This window comes from Nicotiana tabacum, chromosome 19, assembly GCF_000715075.1.
Source record: "Nicotiana tabacum cultivar K326 chromosome 19, ASM71507v2, whole genome shotgun sequence".
Taxonomy (NCBI): domain Eukaryota; kingdom Viridiplantae; phylum Streptophyta; class Magnoliopsida; order Solanales; family Solanaceae; genus Nicotiana; species Nicotiana tabacum.
The window spans coordinates 80,411,635-80,426,533 of NC_134098.1; positions in this window are offsets into that span (position 1 = coordinate 80,411,635).

The window sequence follows — 14,899 nt, forward strand, 5'->3', positions numbered from 1 at the left end:
CTCTCTCTTGCGGACCGCATAATTATGATCGCGGCCGCATCATGGCTTTCGCGGCCTCACAATATTTGTGCGGTCCGCACTTCAGACCTCTTTGCCCAGTCTTGGTTTTTGTTCAACTTTTGACTCCTTTGTGAGTGGATTTTGATTTCTTTGGCTCATTTTGAACAATCCCTGCAAGCAAACATATTTCATAAGTTTTTGGGAATACATTCAAGCATTTTTGGCCTAAAACACAAGTAAAAGAGAGCAAATAATAGGTTAAAATCCCTACTTATCAAGTGGTCCTTTTGAAATTATGGGTGTGACACCTTTTGCCTTTTGGTGTATTGGACTTGAAGAACAAAAACAATGAGGTATTCTGAGTCAATGGTCACCGGTGAAGCACTATCTGGAAAAAGTCGGAGATGGCCACATCGTGGCGGTGATTTATTTCAACTAAGGGTATTCTGCATTGTGCCACGACGTTAAATCAAGCGCTTCTTGGGACCCGAGCTTTCCTTAACACTCATGTGAAACAAATGGCTAAAAACGTAAGTTTGGGGGAGAGACGAGGAAATTGAAAAAGGGTATCAAGGCACAACAAGAGAAAAAGAAATGATGAGAAGAAAAGGCAAAAATAAAAGAAAAGAACAAAAAGAAAAATGCAACAAAATGAATAAGTAGAAGAGTTGAAGGGAATCAAAGAAAGGCAATGATCCCAAACATGGAGAAATATAAATGTAATGATAAAGAAAGAGTGATGTTAAGTCTCTCTAGTCCCCCAAGGAAAAGAAAGTGCCTCAAGGAATTGGCAAAGTGTGAGCCGAAAAATGAATGATGGAGTGCTTAAAGAAGGTGTAACCATTCAGCCATAATGTATCCAACCCTAATCCAAAAGCCTTCATCATATCCCGAACAGTCCTATTTGATCTCGAGCATAGTGAGCTTACATTAGTGGCGATCTACATGAGGAGTAAGCCTATGGTACTTGAAGTCGTACTTGCGACATTCTCTTGAGAGAGATGAGTGGAGCTTTCATAAATCTTTGGATTGAGTGCTAAAATTCGTAAGTGAGCTAGGGAAACAGAGAGTAGAGGAGGAGGAGTTTGGGATCCTCAATGACCTATATGAGAGAGCGAGCATCCTTGATGAGTAAAGTCAACTCTTGATGCTCAAATGTCACTTTACAACTATATGTGTATAAATGTTTAATTTGTCACTTTGTTGATAATACATAAGTAGTGTGGGTAATTGTTGGTCCCAACTGATGTATGGATGGCTCACCTTCGACTCGCTGAAATGATCATTAACTTGTGGAGGTGGGAACTAATTTATTTGCTTGAGGACAAGCAAAGACTTAAGTTTGGGGAAGTTGAAAAGTGAGGATTTTGACTGCTTACGAACACCTTTTAGCTTTTGTTTTAGTCTAAAAGTATTGAATTGTGTGCCTGAAACTAATGAAATGTGCAAAATTACAGGAATCATGAAAGTTGGACTCCCGAGATAAAATCCAACTAAAAAAGGAGTAATCTAAATATAAGGCAATAAAGGACACATAAGTATGCAATGTGCGGTCCGCAGATTTCAAACAAGGAAGAAAAACCTAGCAGACATGTGTGCAAATTGCGGACCGCACATGAATTGTGCGTCCGCAAGAGCTGGGATAGGATCCAAGAGTAAAGAGTGTGCAAATTTCCATGTCCCGAGCCTCTGAGAATTGCAGACCGCACAAGAATTGTGCGGCCGCAGAAGAAGTGTCTTGTGACCGCAGACATAATTGTGCGGACCGCAGAAGATTGCCTCGCGGCCGCAGTTCAGAAATGTGCAGCCGCAAAACTCAAATTCCTCCCAAGATGAAGAAATTTGCGGATCGCACATGGAATTGTGCGGCCACAGAACCTTCTGAGGGGCATTTTTGTCCGAGATTTTTAGACTTGTATAAATAGAAGAGTTTCAAGAAATTAGGACAAGTTTTGACATCAGCAATAACTGTAGCCGTTTTTCTTTGCTTTTTTTGGAAGTTTACTATATTTTGGTGTAATTTACAATAGATTATATTATTTTAAGCTTACATTATGAGTTTAGTTAGTCTTTCTTTTTCTTTTTCTTCAAACCCAAGCATGAGTAGTTAGATTTTTACTAAGGTTGTGACCCAACCCTAGTGTGTAAACCTTATGGGTATCTAATTTAGTGCTTGTTTATGATTGGGTCTTTATTATTTAGCCTAGTTCATGCTTTAATTTGTGGAATTAATGGTTGCAAACATTAGTTCATGCCTATTTGACTTAGTCTCTACTTGAGAAAGAGAGACTTAGTCTAGGAAAACTTGGCTAACAAGGAATTGGGTCAATCGAGAGATTGATTAACCTAATTAAAGGGTTCAACCTAGAGATAGTAATAACCCGACTTGAGCTTTTATCAACTATTTTGTGTGATACCCATTTGGTCTTGAGAAAGCCAAATTGGGCAAAACCACTCTCTGACCGAGAGGTATTGAGTGGGTAATTGAGAGTTGATAGCTATAATACACCCCGATCAATAAAACAAGTGTTAAGGTCTTTATCCCATTAGGCAAACACCTAGGCAATGGTCACAACCCTAGGCTTTTTACCAATTTGAAAAACCTAAAAAACAACTATTCCTAGTCTTCTTTTTTTATTCTGCAAACTTTAGTGTAAAATTAGAAATAGAAACAAAACCTTTTTATGGAAGTGCAAATCAAGATAATTCAATCTCGCGCATTAGAATATATACTCCTAACTCCTATCATAGCTCCCTGTGGATTCGACCCCGACTCTTAGTTAGGTTTTATTATTGCAAATGACCGTTTCATACCTTTTTAGAGGTGTGCATTTGGACGCGATCACCACTCATAGTTGAACCTCTACCTATGCCAGCTGTGCCTGTGCGGTCTCCTTCTCTAAAGCTAGTCGGTCCACTTTGCCCTTCCAAACATCGGCCATGGCTTGGACCTCATTCATTTCAACTCGGAGTTGGTCGATCCGGTCAATCTTCTGCTGAACCTGCGAGGTTTGGTCGTTAGTTGCCATGGCTAAGTCTTCATTGCTAACTTCAAAAACCTTTACCTTTTATAACAAGTCGGCATGCTCTTTCCAAGCCGCATCCAGCTCGACCTAGAGATTCTTGACGACCCCTTCGTGTTGCTCGCTGAGAAACTTATACATGTCTCTTTTCTCGGAAAGCTCCTTGACCTCAGTCTCGAGCTGGTTAACCTCGGTCTGGTACCAAAGAAAGCTTTCATGATGGAGTACCGAGGCATGCAAAAGAGTGAGAGAAAGAAGACATGAGAAATATCAAAGACTAAGTCAAAGGTCGAAAAAACGTAATGATGCCTTACCTGATTCAATACATGATGAGCCTCATTGAACATGCACGGTACGCCCACCTCGTTCATTTTTGCATGGTCTTCTTCGGTCACCAGGCATCGAAAGTGTCTCGCTACTCCCATGGGAACAAAAAGAACCTGGGCATCCTCCGGGACAATGATGATTATCGACCTCTTACGGTCGGGGTCTGCACTCGGGGCGGGGAACTGGTTGACTAACTTTGGGCTCGAGTTTAGCCCTCTAACCTCTGAAGATGGATCTTTTCTCGGCACTTCTAGGTCGCCCATCAAGGAAAAGTCTTCCAAGACAGACGAGTCCACATCGTCAAAAAAGGAACGAAGGGGATCGTCCATGCCATGAGCCCCTTCGTTAGATTTCTCCTTCCTTGCTTTGGCTTCTTCGAGCATTGACTCGGTATAAGAGGGCATCCTGAAGATCTCAATTGTAATGGGCGCTTCCTTCGATGCAGAACCAGCATCCTGGGAAGTTTCACCCTGGGGATCCACATCGGCTTTCTGAGTTGGGGGGTCGGTCTCGTGAGTCTCCCCCTCGGATGCCTCTCAATCCCCGGGATAGGTCGTCGTCCCGTGAGTTACGAAGACAAATTCCTCCTCTGGCTCGTCCCTAAGCCAAATGAGGGAGTCGGAGGCAGGCACACAGGAGCTGGAGCCCCTCCTGGGCTTGCGAAGCACCCGCTTCTTCAGTTTCTTTGCCTCGGAGCTCGGGGAGCCCGAGGGCTTTCTATTTCTTTTCTTCTTTCTCTCCATGGCGGCAACAGAGGGATCAATGGGTGGGGGCACATCTTCCTCCCCTTCCGAAGGCCTAAGTTTGGTGGTCTTAGGAAAACCTACAAACGAAGACATAATGTTGGCTATTCGGGAAGAGACCTTACCATGAGAACGGGCTTCCCATCGGCCCTTTGAGAGTCTGCGCCACGTGCACTCGAAGTAGGACATCTGAGTACAGATGCCCTCGGTCCATTCCTTTATTTGGGGGACCGCATTCGGAACCCGGTCAACAGCTGCACACCCACAAACATATATGAGAAGATCGAAATAAAAGAAGAAGAAATTTTGATGAAGGAGTTGCACTTACGAGACGTATTCCATTCCTCAGGGAATAACATGTATTTTCGGGGGATCAAATCCTCGGTCTTCACTCGGGTCCCTGCCATCCACGATCTCGGTCTTCGTCGATACTGGAGAAGGGGGCCTTGCTGGCCCGGCGTGTAAGCTTGATCAGTCCCCCTCAGAACATCGGGGGATTGTATAATCAGAGAAGGTGGTCGACCGTGAACTGACGAGATTCAGTCTTATTCACGAAGTAACAAAGGAGGGTCACAATCCTCCACATTGATGGATGGATCTGCCCGAGGCACACTTCGTACCTCTTGCAAAATTCCAAGACGATCGGGTCCACCGGGCCCAATGTGAAGGGATAAGTGTAAACACTTAAGTACCCCTTCACATTGGTAGTAATGGCTTCCTCGGTCCCGGGGACTACCACATCCTTGCCTTCCCAATCGCAGTCCTTACGAACTATGGGAGGAACGTCCTCGGTCACCGAACATATATATCTCGAGACCCTTCGCCTCAGTCCTGCTTGCGAGGAGGCTTCCTTCTCGAACTTGAAGTCGTCTGCAATTGAGCATCCCCCGGGGATAAACGCCAACATGGGAGGCTCAACGGTCGGTTCGTTAGCAGCCGTAACAGGGGGAACCGTTTCGAGGATAACCACCTCAGGGTTAATCGCTTCAGGACCAACGACCGGTTGAGAAGACGAAGAGGAAAATTGTTGAGGAACGGTTTTCGATATTTTTGCCATTGTCATCTGGGGGAGTGTTTGAAAATTTGGGAAATGAACACGAAGTTTTGGAGAAACAGGTTTTGAAGATGAAGAACAGGGTATGAAGATTTGAAGAAATTTTGGGTAGAAATCTGGAGATTGCTACGAAGATTGAAGAACATGGATGAAGATTTGAAGATTTGAAGAAGGTTTTGATGATGGTTGATGGCTCGAAGATTGCGGTTTGATCGGAAAGTAGAAAAAGGACAAAGGAATGAGGCTTTTATAGGGAAATAGCCGACGCTCCGCATTCAGAGGTAACCTGCCGGTGAGCGACACGTGTTCGAAGTCAGAATGACGTGATTGATGGGACGTTTCGGTTCCCCGTCGTAAGTTACGAAGGAAGGTACCGGAGTCATCTATCGTTTCACATCGTTTCGGCTAGCCTACTCTCTGAAAAACGAGTGGAATATCTGTATACGGGTAAAACTGAGCTCGTCGCATGACTCGACTTCCCGGTGAGCCAAGCGGAGTGGGAAGATGACCGTAACGTATCAGAGTCAGAACAAAGAACCCCTCGTATCAGGGATCAGGCAAACACCTCCCCTGTCCGATTTAAGGGTTGAGACTTCGGAGAGCATCACCGAGCAGCTGCACACGACTAACAAAGAGTCGTGATATCCGTACCCAACCAGATATCACGGCGCGAATCTCGGCTCGTATCAGTGAACGGCGTAATAGAAGATTTTTACCTTTTTTAGAATTGTACTTAGGGTAAAACTCCCCTACTATATAAAGGGGAAAAATTATTATTCATAGAGACATTGTAACACGCATATCAAGGCAATATACTCTTATTTTCTCTGTTATTCAAAGTTTTTACTTTTGTTCATCAGTTCTTCATTATTGTGAGCCCGGGATCAAAGGCAGGCATTTCACTAAGCTGTTACTGAGTCCGGAATTACTCCCCTTAATTGGTTTGACAACTTATTACATACTTTATCTGTTTAATCTAACGCTATTTATCATTTGTATTGAATTAATCCGCATATCCTTAAAATCAAGTATAAATTTAATAAATATTTTTAGGGAAAACAATCAAATATATCAAATCAGTCGAAACTAGTTCGTGCAAAATCTTTAGCAATACTATTTATTTATTTATTTATTTATTTATTATTTAGCTCTACTTTAATTATATCTTTGCAATTTTCAATGTAGAAAAAGAAATGGAAACATGTCAGAGTAGTTCTTGTCATATATATATATATATATGACAAGATAAACAAGATGCATGTGGCAATAAATAATTGCTTTTCCCAGTTGTGTCATTTTAGTAGGTAATTTTCGAAATACATACTGTTATAGCTAGAACAAATCGGTAAAATTTAGTGTAACTTAAAAATAATGCTCAAAGATAGAAATAGTGACAAGTAATATAACCAAGAAAAGAGTACTACTTAGGCGTCGTGGTTGAGGTGATAACATTGGCTGCAAATAATTGGAGGAATGGGTTGTGAAAAGAATCCAAAGGAGTGAAAAAGCTTGTTTTTGAAGGCAAATTTGTCTTCTAACACCGTAAAAGCCTGTCACTACATATATTTAATTCTTTGACCAGGCCCCGTTGACGAATCTAGACCCCTATTCGATCCTCTTTTATTATCTAACAACTACATTCATGTATTGTTTCAAAATCTTTGTCCTACGCCTGAGACAAGCTACTCCAATTTAATTTAAACTATCCGTATGATTTCTAGATTTTGTTTATCGTGTTTGACATAGAGAATAATAAAGAAAGAATTGCCATAAATTTTTCTTGGACTTTTACTATGTTGTCAAACAGCAGTAAGGGAAATTGGAAAAACAACATATATAGTGAAACACAGATCGAATTTTCGTTCAGCCAATTTCTTGTGAGAATGATTCCTCGAATAAACAATTTTCTTGTTTCACCTTTGAAGAATGACTCTTATAACCAATTCAATTGTGACCTTATAAATTTACTGTGTTGGGAGTGTGTGAACAAAGTCATATATGGAAAGTAGAAAAGAAAAATAAGCTACTTATAAGGAGTTGAATACTCTTAATAGTGTGAGGCCTTTTGGGAAAAACCGTGCGGGCTTGACTAAAGCGAATAATATCACATTATATTAAGAGTATCTACAAACCGCACCAACCCGATAATCTGAGTCAAACCGAGAAAAAGGACTTAACTATGGTTTAGTTTGATTTGGTTTGGTGTTGGAAAACAAAACCCGACCATATTTGGTTTGGTTTAGTTTTAACTGAAAAAAGTTAAACCAAAATCAAACCAACCCGACATTATATGTATAAAAATTTTAAATATATTTAGTATATAAAAATATTTATTGTAGTGTAGCTTATAAATATTTCTTAAGTTTTTTTTTATAGTTTTATCTTTTAACGTATTATTTCAAACTTGGACTTATAATTTTTGGATGCTCCTATAAGTTTTATAGTCCATAAATGTTAGTAACTCAAACAAATCCTAAACCAAAATCAATCAATACTAAAGCTAATATAAGACATTCAATTCAATTGTATTATGAATGAAAATAGTGTTGGATATCAATTTTTTAGTTTATTCATGCTTTAGATAAAATGCATAACTTATTTTTCTTTTAGTGTTTAGTCATGTAAATAATAGTACTTATTAGTCGTACTTATTTTAGCAACTTATTAGTAATTTTAAATTATGTTTATTTTCATTATGGCTTATTAATAATATTTGTTTTATGCGATTTTATTATCTTTATTGTTGAATATTTTAGTACAATGCCATGACTCATCTCATATTTATGTTATTTTAAAGAAATATTTGGAGCACAAATTCTATGTTTTGTGCTATGAAGACTTTATGGAAAAAAACTCAAAAAATTCGAAAAAAACCAAGATTAAAAAAACCGACTTTTATTGGTTTGGTTTGGTCTTTAGATTTAATAATCCGATACAATTGATTTGGTTTGGTAATCAGAAAATTCGAACCAAACCGACTTATGTACAACCCTAGCTAGCACAATTCTTTTTGTATACTCATTTCAGACACTCACTATGTATACTCGTTTCATTTAATTTAATTTAATTAACGTCTGTTTCCACAGCAATGAACTAGCCAAACGCTAGCTCATTCAATGGCTCAATCTATGTGTTTTCGTGTTTGAAGTTAGAGAAAAAACTCTCAGTATAACTTCTCAAAATTTTGATTCCCTTATTAACAAGTTTGGAATTATGTCAACCAGGGACCTCGCATTTTGTTTAAGAACACCACCAACTCTTTAATTAAACGAATTTCCATAAATATGTTTTTTATACACCATCATTAATGGTTAGTGGTTTAACTAGTTATTAGACGCTATAATTTTGGAAGACAAATCCACGGATAAGGAATAAGGGAAATATATATATATATATATATATATATATATATATATATATATATATATATATATATATATATATATATATATATATATATTTGAGTAAAAGTTATTGGGTTCTAGTGAACCCGTATATATTACTTTTGGATTGGCCCCTGTTGGCGAGTATCATCCATCACTTATCGGGGAATTCAGGATCTAAAGTTAATGTTCAAAATGAATGTGATCTTTATATATTGGAATCTCCATTTTTTCCTTTGAGGAAGTCTTTCTTTTAAAAGTCACTCCCGAGGTTACATATGTCTGCCTCTCTCAATAACATACTATTTTTTATGTTCCAATTCATGTGATATTTTTTTCTTTTCTTAAACTTCGAAAAATACCATCACATAAATGGGATGGAAGAAGAAAAAAGAAATACACATACGCATGTACTATAAACACACAAAAAGAGTCTCAGGAAGTAAGGGCAAAGTATGGGGAATAGAGTGCATAGCCATTCTTAGGAGTTTGGTTGTGCTATCTTGGAACTTGTATAGCTTCTTTCTATTTCTTAATCGAGAGACGCCATTCACAGCTAGCCGACTATATGCCGCCATTGAAACTTCTTTTTTAGATTTTTTAAAAACAACCCATTCGTGCAAGCTATCAATGATCATCGTCGTTGGAATCTATCTTTGGTTTGCTTGCAATCTAGTACCAATCGATATTTTGAAGCTGTTCTATTTTAAGTCATTGGTTGTTCAAATGAAACCCTACATACATTACTCTTACGCTATATATCTTGCATGGCCATATAATGCAGACACAAGTACTTTAGTTTCATTTTGTGTGACAGTATCTTTCTTTTCAATTGATTAGTCGACTTTATATTGCATAATCTACATTGTATATAGAAACTCACACGCACCAAACTGACTACTATATATGGAGTAGTATATGTTTAGTACCTCAATCACTTAATTCTCTTATAAATTTATTGAAAACGTCACAAATTTGTTTTATAAATTCAAAATTAACTCTCCTTACTTTGAAAACTCCCTCTTAAGCATATTATTTTGTAGCTATTCCAAATTTGTTGTTTTATAGCTAACACTAATCTCCCATATAAATGCACATGAACTCCAGTATTATTATTCAAATTTTGTATTATTCTATATATCTTTATAACATTTTTTCTTGTGTTATTTGATCTGTTTTGTCATAAGGTGAGTGATGTGTTGGTCTGGGAACTCGATAAGTGTTATTTAGGGGTGAGCGTTCGGGCAATTTAGATTGGATATGAAAATTTCGATTTGGATTTTCGGTTTTCAGATTGATGAAATAACAATCCAAATCAAATCTAAATAAGCTCGGATTGGATCAAATTTTTTATGTTTGGTTTCGGATTAATCGATTTGGATATTTTGAATTTTCGTTTTGAGCTTATAAGCCGAGATGTTTCTTCTTTTTGCAAAAATTAATATCCAAATGAAGTTCTCATATAAAAATTGCCTGAAAAGTTCATCATTCTCACCATAATTATCCAAATAAAGTATTCAAGTAATGAAGTTACTATCAGAAAATGCAACAGAGATATTAATACGGCCGATAAGAAGTAGCAATAGTAAAACCATGTCCAAATAGTATTATGACAGTAATTAACTTAGTAACTAATTCTGAATAAATGAGATAAAATGTGTAGGGTATCCTGAACTTATAACTATTGGTATATGGATAATGGACTAAATATAAAATATAATTTTTTTGAATTTTTGGATATTTAAAGTACCAAATCCAATAGGCAATTTGAAATTCAAAAATTTTAAAAGTTAAATCCAAAATTCAAACCAAAATTCCAAAAAAAAATGGATTTCGGTTTGGATTACGGGTTTGTCCAAACTATACCCACTCTCAGTGTTATCTATAAACTAAGGATGCAAAATTGTAGATGGTGGTTCTTGGGGATCCAATCCATTGATTTAAAGTACGTGAGATTCGCCGTAAAATGATATTATTTCTCACTTCTGTTACATTGGGAAATTAAAGCCCTTTGTTTCATTATTTAGATGTTTCTACTTGTATCATATGATAACAAATGACAGAAGCTAAAAGTCCAAGGTACGTATCAGTAGCTGACCTTCAACTATTAAATTCTCAAATATAAAAAATATACTACTATAGTTTTTTTATGAGAAATACTGATACATATGCAAGTGCAACATGCTAAATTTACAATAAAATGAAGAAGGGAATCCTTTAAACCTCGGATCTGCTGCAATATTTCAGAGCCCCATCTCTCGTTAGCCCATTAATTTTTATAATATGTTACCATACGTTATACCCATTTCGATTCATGATTTCAGATATGATAAGATAAGAGGTTTCTTTAATACTTCAACGAAATAAATTCACGTCTACCATTTTTCCAGCTTCTGTTTGCGGGCGCTCTTTTGTAAATTTTGAAGTTGGAAATTATATGTCATGCATAGAAGTCTGGAGCTGTCAGCCTTATAATTGAGACTTCTCTGGCCTCTTCCGAACATGAAGAGCTCATTTTCTAATTTTATACAATACACCAAATGATATTTCTTTCTTGATTTTCGTGACAACCAATACTATCTTTATACTTTTATAAAGGGTTTTTAGTTTTTTTCCTTAATTTAAATAATATACACCGATAAAATAAAAAAATTTACGTTATTTATTTAATTACACTGATTATAATAGATTATTACTCAACTTTGATAGTGCAAAATTTGTATATATTGATAGTGCATCGAATTAAACTCTTTTTTCTAACAGGAGATTCTCTTTTTCCCTCACTTCATTTAATTGATGATATTTTTTCTTCTTCTTTTAGTGTGTTTCCAATAACACATCCTACCCATGTTTTCACGTGGACATGGTGCATAAAAACAAAAGCACTACTGTGGGGTAGTACATTGTACGTGGTCTCATATAGCAAAATTATAAAAACTTAAAAAGGGGGAGAGTGGGAGTGGGGAGAAAGAATATATTATTTATTTATAACTACTAAATGAGTAAATAGATGGTATAGGGCATATGTAGATATGAGAGCTAGTGGCAGAAGGCGGTAGTTTTCCGTTAAATTAGCCCACAATAGAAAGCGATAGAAGAATAGAGATTGAGAAAGACACATAAAATGGCCCCATTCTCCCCTTATTGGTTTTGGTGTAAGGTCATGTGTTACTGCAAATAGGGATATCTATCTGTGTGTATGCCAGAAAAAAAAGAATAGAGTTTATAGTTTCTTTTCTTTACAAATATACTATGATGTTCGAAATTATTGACCCGAATAATTTAAATTTGTATTATATAGTCTAGTAAAGAATAAAGAATCTCTTTTTGATTTTTTTATTTTCTTTTTATGGTTCAAACATGAGATATTTAATTAAGGAATTCTTTAGTGATGTTTGTGGCCTTAAGAATAGAAGGGAACGGTTGTGGCCCAGCAGTGGTCATCTGAGGATAATGGTAGTAGCCTTCATCCTCTCTGGACTACTATTAATTCAACCAATATATAGGGGGTACCACCCCATACACACCTTTCTAAATTATTTGCTTTTTTACTATTGTAGATAAGGATCAATAACATTATTTTTTGAGTCTGCAAACTTGATAATTTAACAAATTTTAATCATATGCTCCTTATATTAAGAGACCAATCTTACAAGAATGATCTCATTTCCCCTTTGCCAGTTTCTTTCCTTTAGCCTGGTACTCTTTTAACAGTCCTGACTAATGTGCCTTTGATCCATCCTTCTTAGACAAAATAAGAAAGATCATGCATTAATTAAGCATTAATACAAAAAATCATCAAATGGCATATCTTAACCAATTTCTCAATTTTGAAGGCAAATATACCAATCCATATAGCGATGTTGTGACACCAACTGCAAGTAGAGGTCCTGAGGAGTCTCTTTTGCTGAAATAAACGCATTGCTAGCTAATATGATTTTGAAGGCAACACAACTTGCAGTCATAGTTGACCCAAACTGTTTGCTAATAGTACGGACAGGAATTATTAGAAACTGTTAATTAAATAAAAGCATGAAAAAATTACTTAAAGAACAAGATACAGTTAATTATGAAAGCAAATTAGGATAATCAAGCAACATTAACTACGAAAAGGGAAAGAGTCAGTGGTCACAAAAATTCATTAGAAAGCTGAATGAAAATGAAATCAAATCTTTCCTCGATTATGTTGTCCGTTGATAGAGATAGCATGCATAGAAAATCTGCCCAGACCCCACCCCCGACCCCCCGTTTTCTCCCTGTGGTCCTCCATTTCACTATCCAAATAAATACTTATATTATGTTATCCATTTATAAGTCATGTAATTATCTTAATAGTATTAATCATTCAATTTACTTTCCAAATATTTAAAAATACTCATTTAATTACTTTCCTATTTAGGACCTTGATTTAGAAAAGTGAAAAACACATTCCTAAAATACCTACCATAAATAAATGAGAAAAACACGTTTTAGAAAAGGAATTAAAATGTTTTCAATTCCTAAAATCTTAAGTTAATTAAAAGAAAATATATATTTCAAGAAGGAATCAAATTATTTTAAATTCTAATATTTCCTATACATAAATAGAAAAGGACAATACATTAAAAGGAAACTCTTAACTACTTTTGTTATAGGAAATGTTTCGGCAACTTTGTCAAACAAAAACGTAGAATCTATTTTTTCCTTTTTTTAAAAAAAACTTTTCTATTTTCATGTTAAATTTTGAAATGTTATATTTTTACTTTGATCTATATATATAATTATGTAATCCATAAATATAATTATTTTGGAAGGGATTATGTGGAATGTGTTCTTTTAGAGTGTTCCTACTTTCTCATGTGGTGCATAAGTTAGAGTTAAATGAAAATCTTTGAGATGAGAAGAAACATAAGACTCAAAAAAAAAGAATTAAATTGGGAGTGTCTAGTTGACGGCCTACGAAGATTACTGAAATACAGATCGGTTTACCTAGATTATAAGAGTGTATGGGGTACATGCAGAATAAATTTGTTCTTTTTGTATATATTTTTATTGATTAACACGATAGACACATGCAATGCACGTACACTAAAAACTAGTTATATACAATGATTCACCCATGACTTTATAAACATCCCTTATTCTACTCCTACCAACCAAATCGGAGTACCTAATTGGGTTATTAACATAAACCTTGGTAGTTTCACATCTCCAAATATTGTGCATTAATTTAAACTCTCACCCGTAACTTTATAAACATCCATTAATAGTTACACATATCTGCAAATTTTCTGTTCAAATCTTTTTCTAATACATTAGAGCATTAGGGAGGGATATTGAAGAGGGAAATGGAAGAGTGAGAATCGAACTCGCAAGCAAACTTAGGAGATATTGTATAATAACAATAGATTGCACATATTGGTACGGCAGAGGTGGAAGGTTAAAACCGATCACTGCAGAAATGGATTCAGAATTTAATGCTTATATGTTTCTGCAACGACCTCGAGTAAATTTTTAATAGTAATTAGGTTCACATTCAAATATTTATAGATATTTAATAAATTTTTCGAATATATTTTTATTATTTGAATAAAATCTACTGGATTCACGTGAATCCGTAAGTCAAGAGGTGGATCTACTGGGTTCTCCCTCTTTTATCCTCCCCTAATGTTATGGGAAAAAACTTTTTTTGTTAATTAGAAAAAGGTGCAACTCAAATTAATTAAATATGGAAATAAGTTAAAGCGAAAGGAATGCTATTTTTAGCAACTGACAATCCCGTAATATCTGAAATTCTGGTGTTACGGAATATACTTCAGTACATCATATGCTAACTGCTTTAATTGGTGCGTCATCAACATGCTCCAATATTAATCAGTCGTTTGATACACGATTATCATACGCGCGTCAGAGGGAGCGTTTCTCTAACTTTCAGGTACCAAACACCAATCGCACGGAATTTTGAAACCCCGTTTTCCGCCTTTTTGGGCTGGTGTCCACGTCATCCCTCTGACATGTCACCTTTGACGGGTCCATTGATTGACACGTATCAGTGGAAGACCAATTGTATCACACTGTTCTCACACTTTGCGTTCTTGCGGGACAGTCTCACGTGGTTGGTCATATCTCCCTGGGCCCACCAACCATGGCCCATTTTGGTGTGGTTACGTTCCATAGCTCTCGCACCTAGTTAAAAGTTGAGCTGAATTAAAACTATTTTCCTCGAGTATAAGAGTAGTGGATACGTTTATTTATTTATTTATCATCTATCTGGTTTCTCTTTTGTAGACTGTATTCTTCTTGTAATTGAAATATTTTTGTCATATAACTTGTATCAGGACTCAAATCTAACATTATGTCAACTCTAATATCTTGTTGAACCAGGCAAGA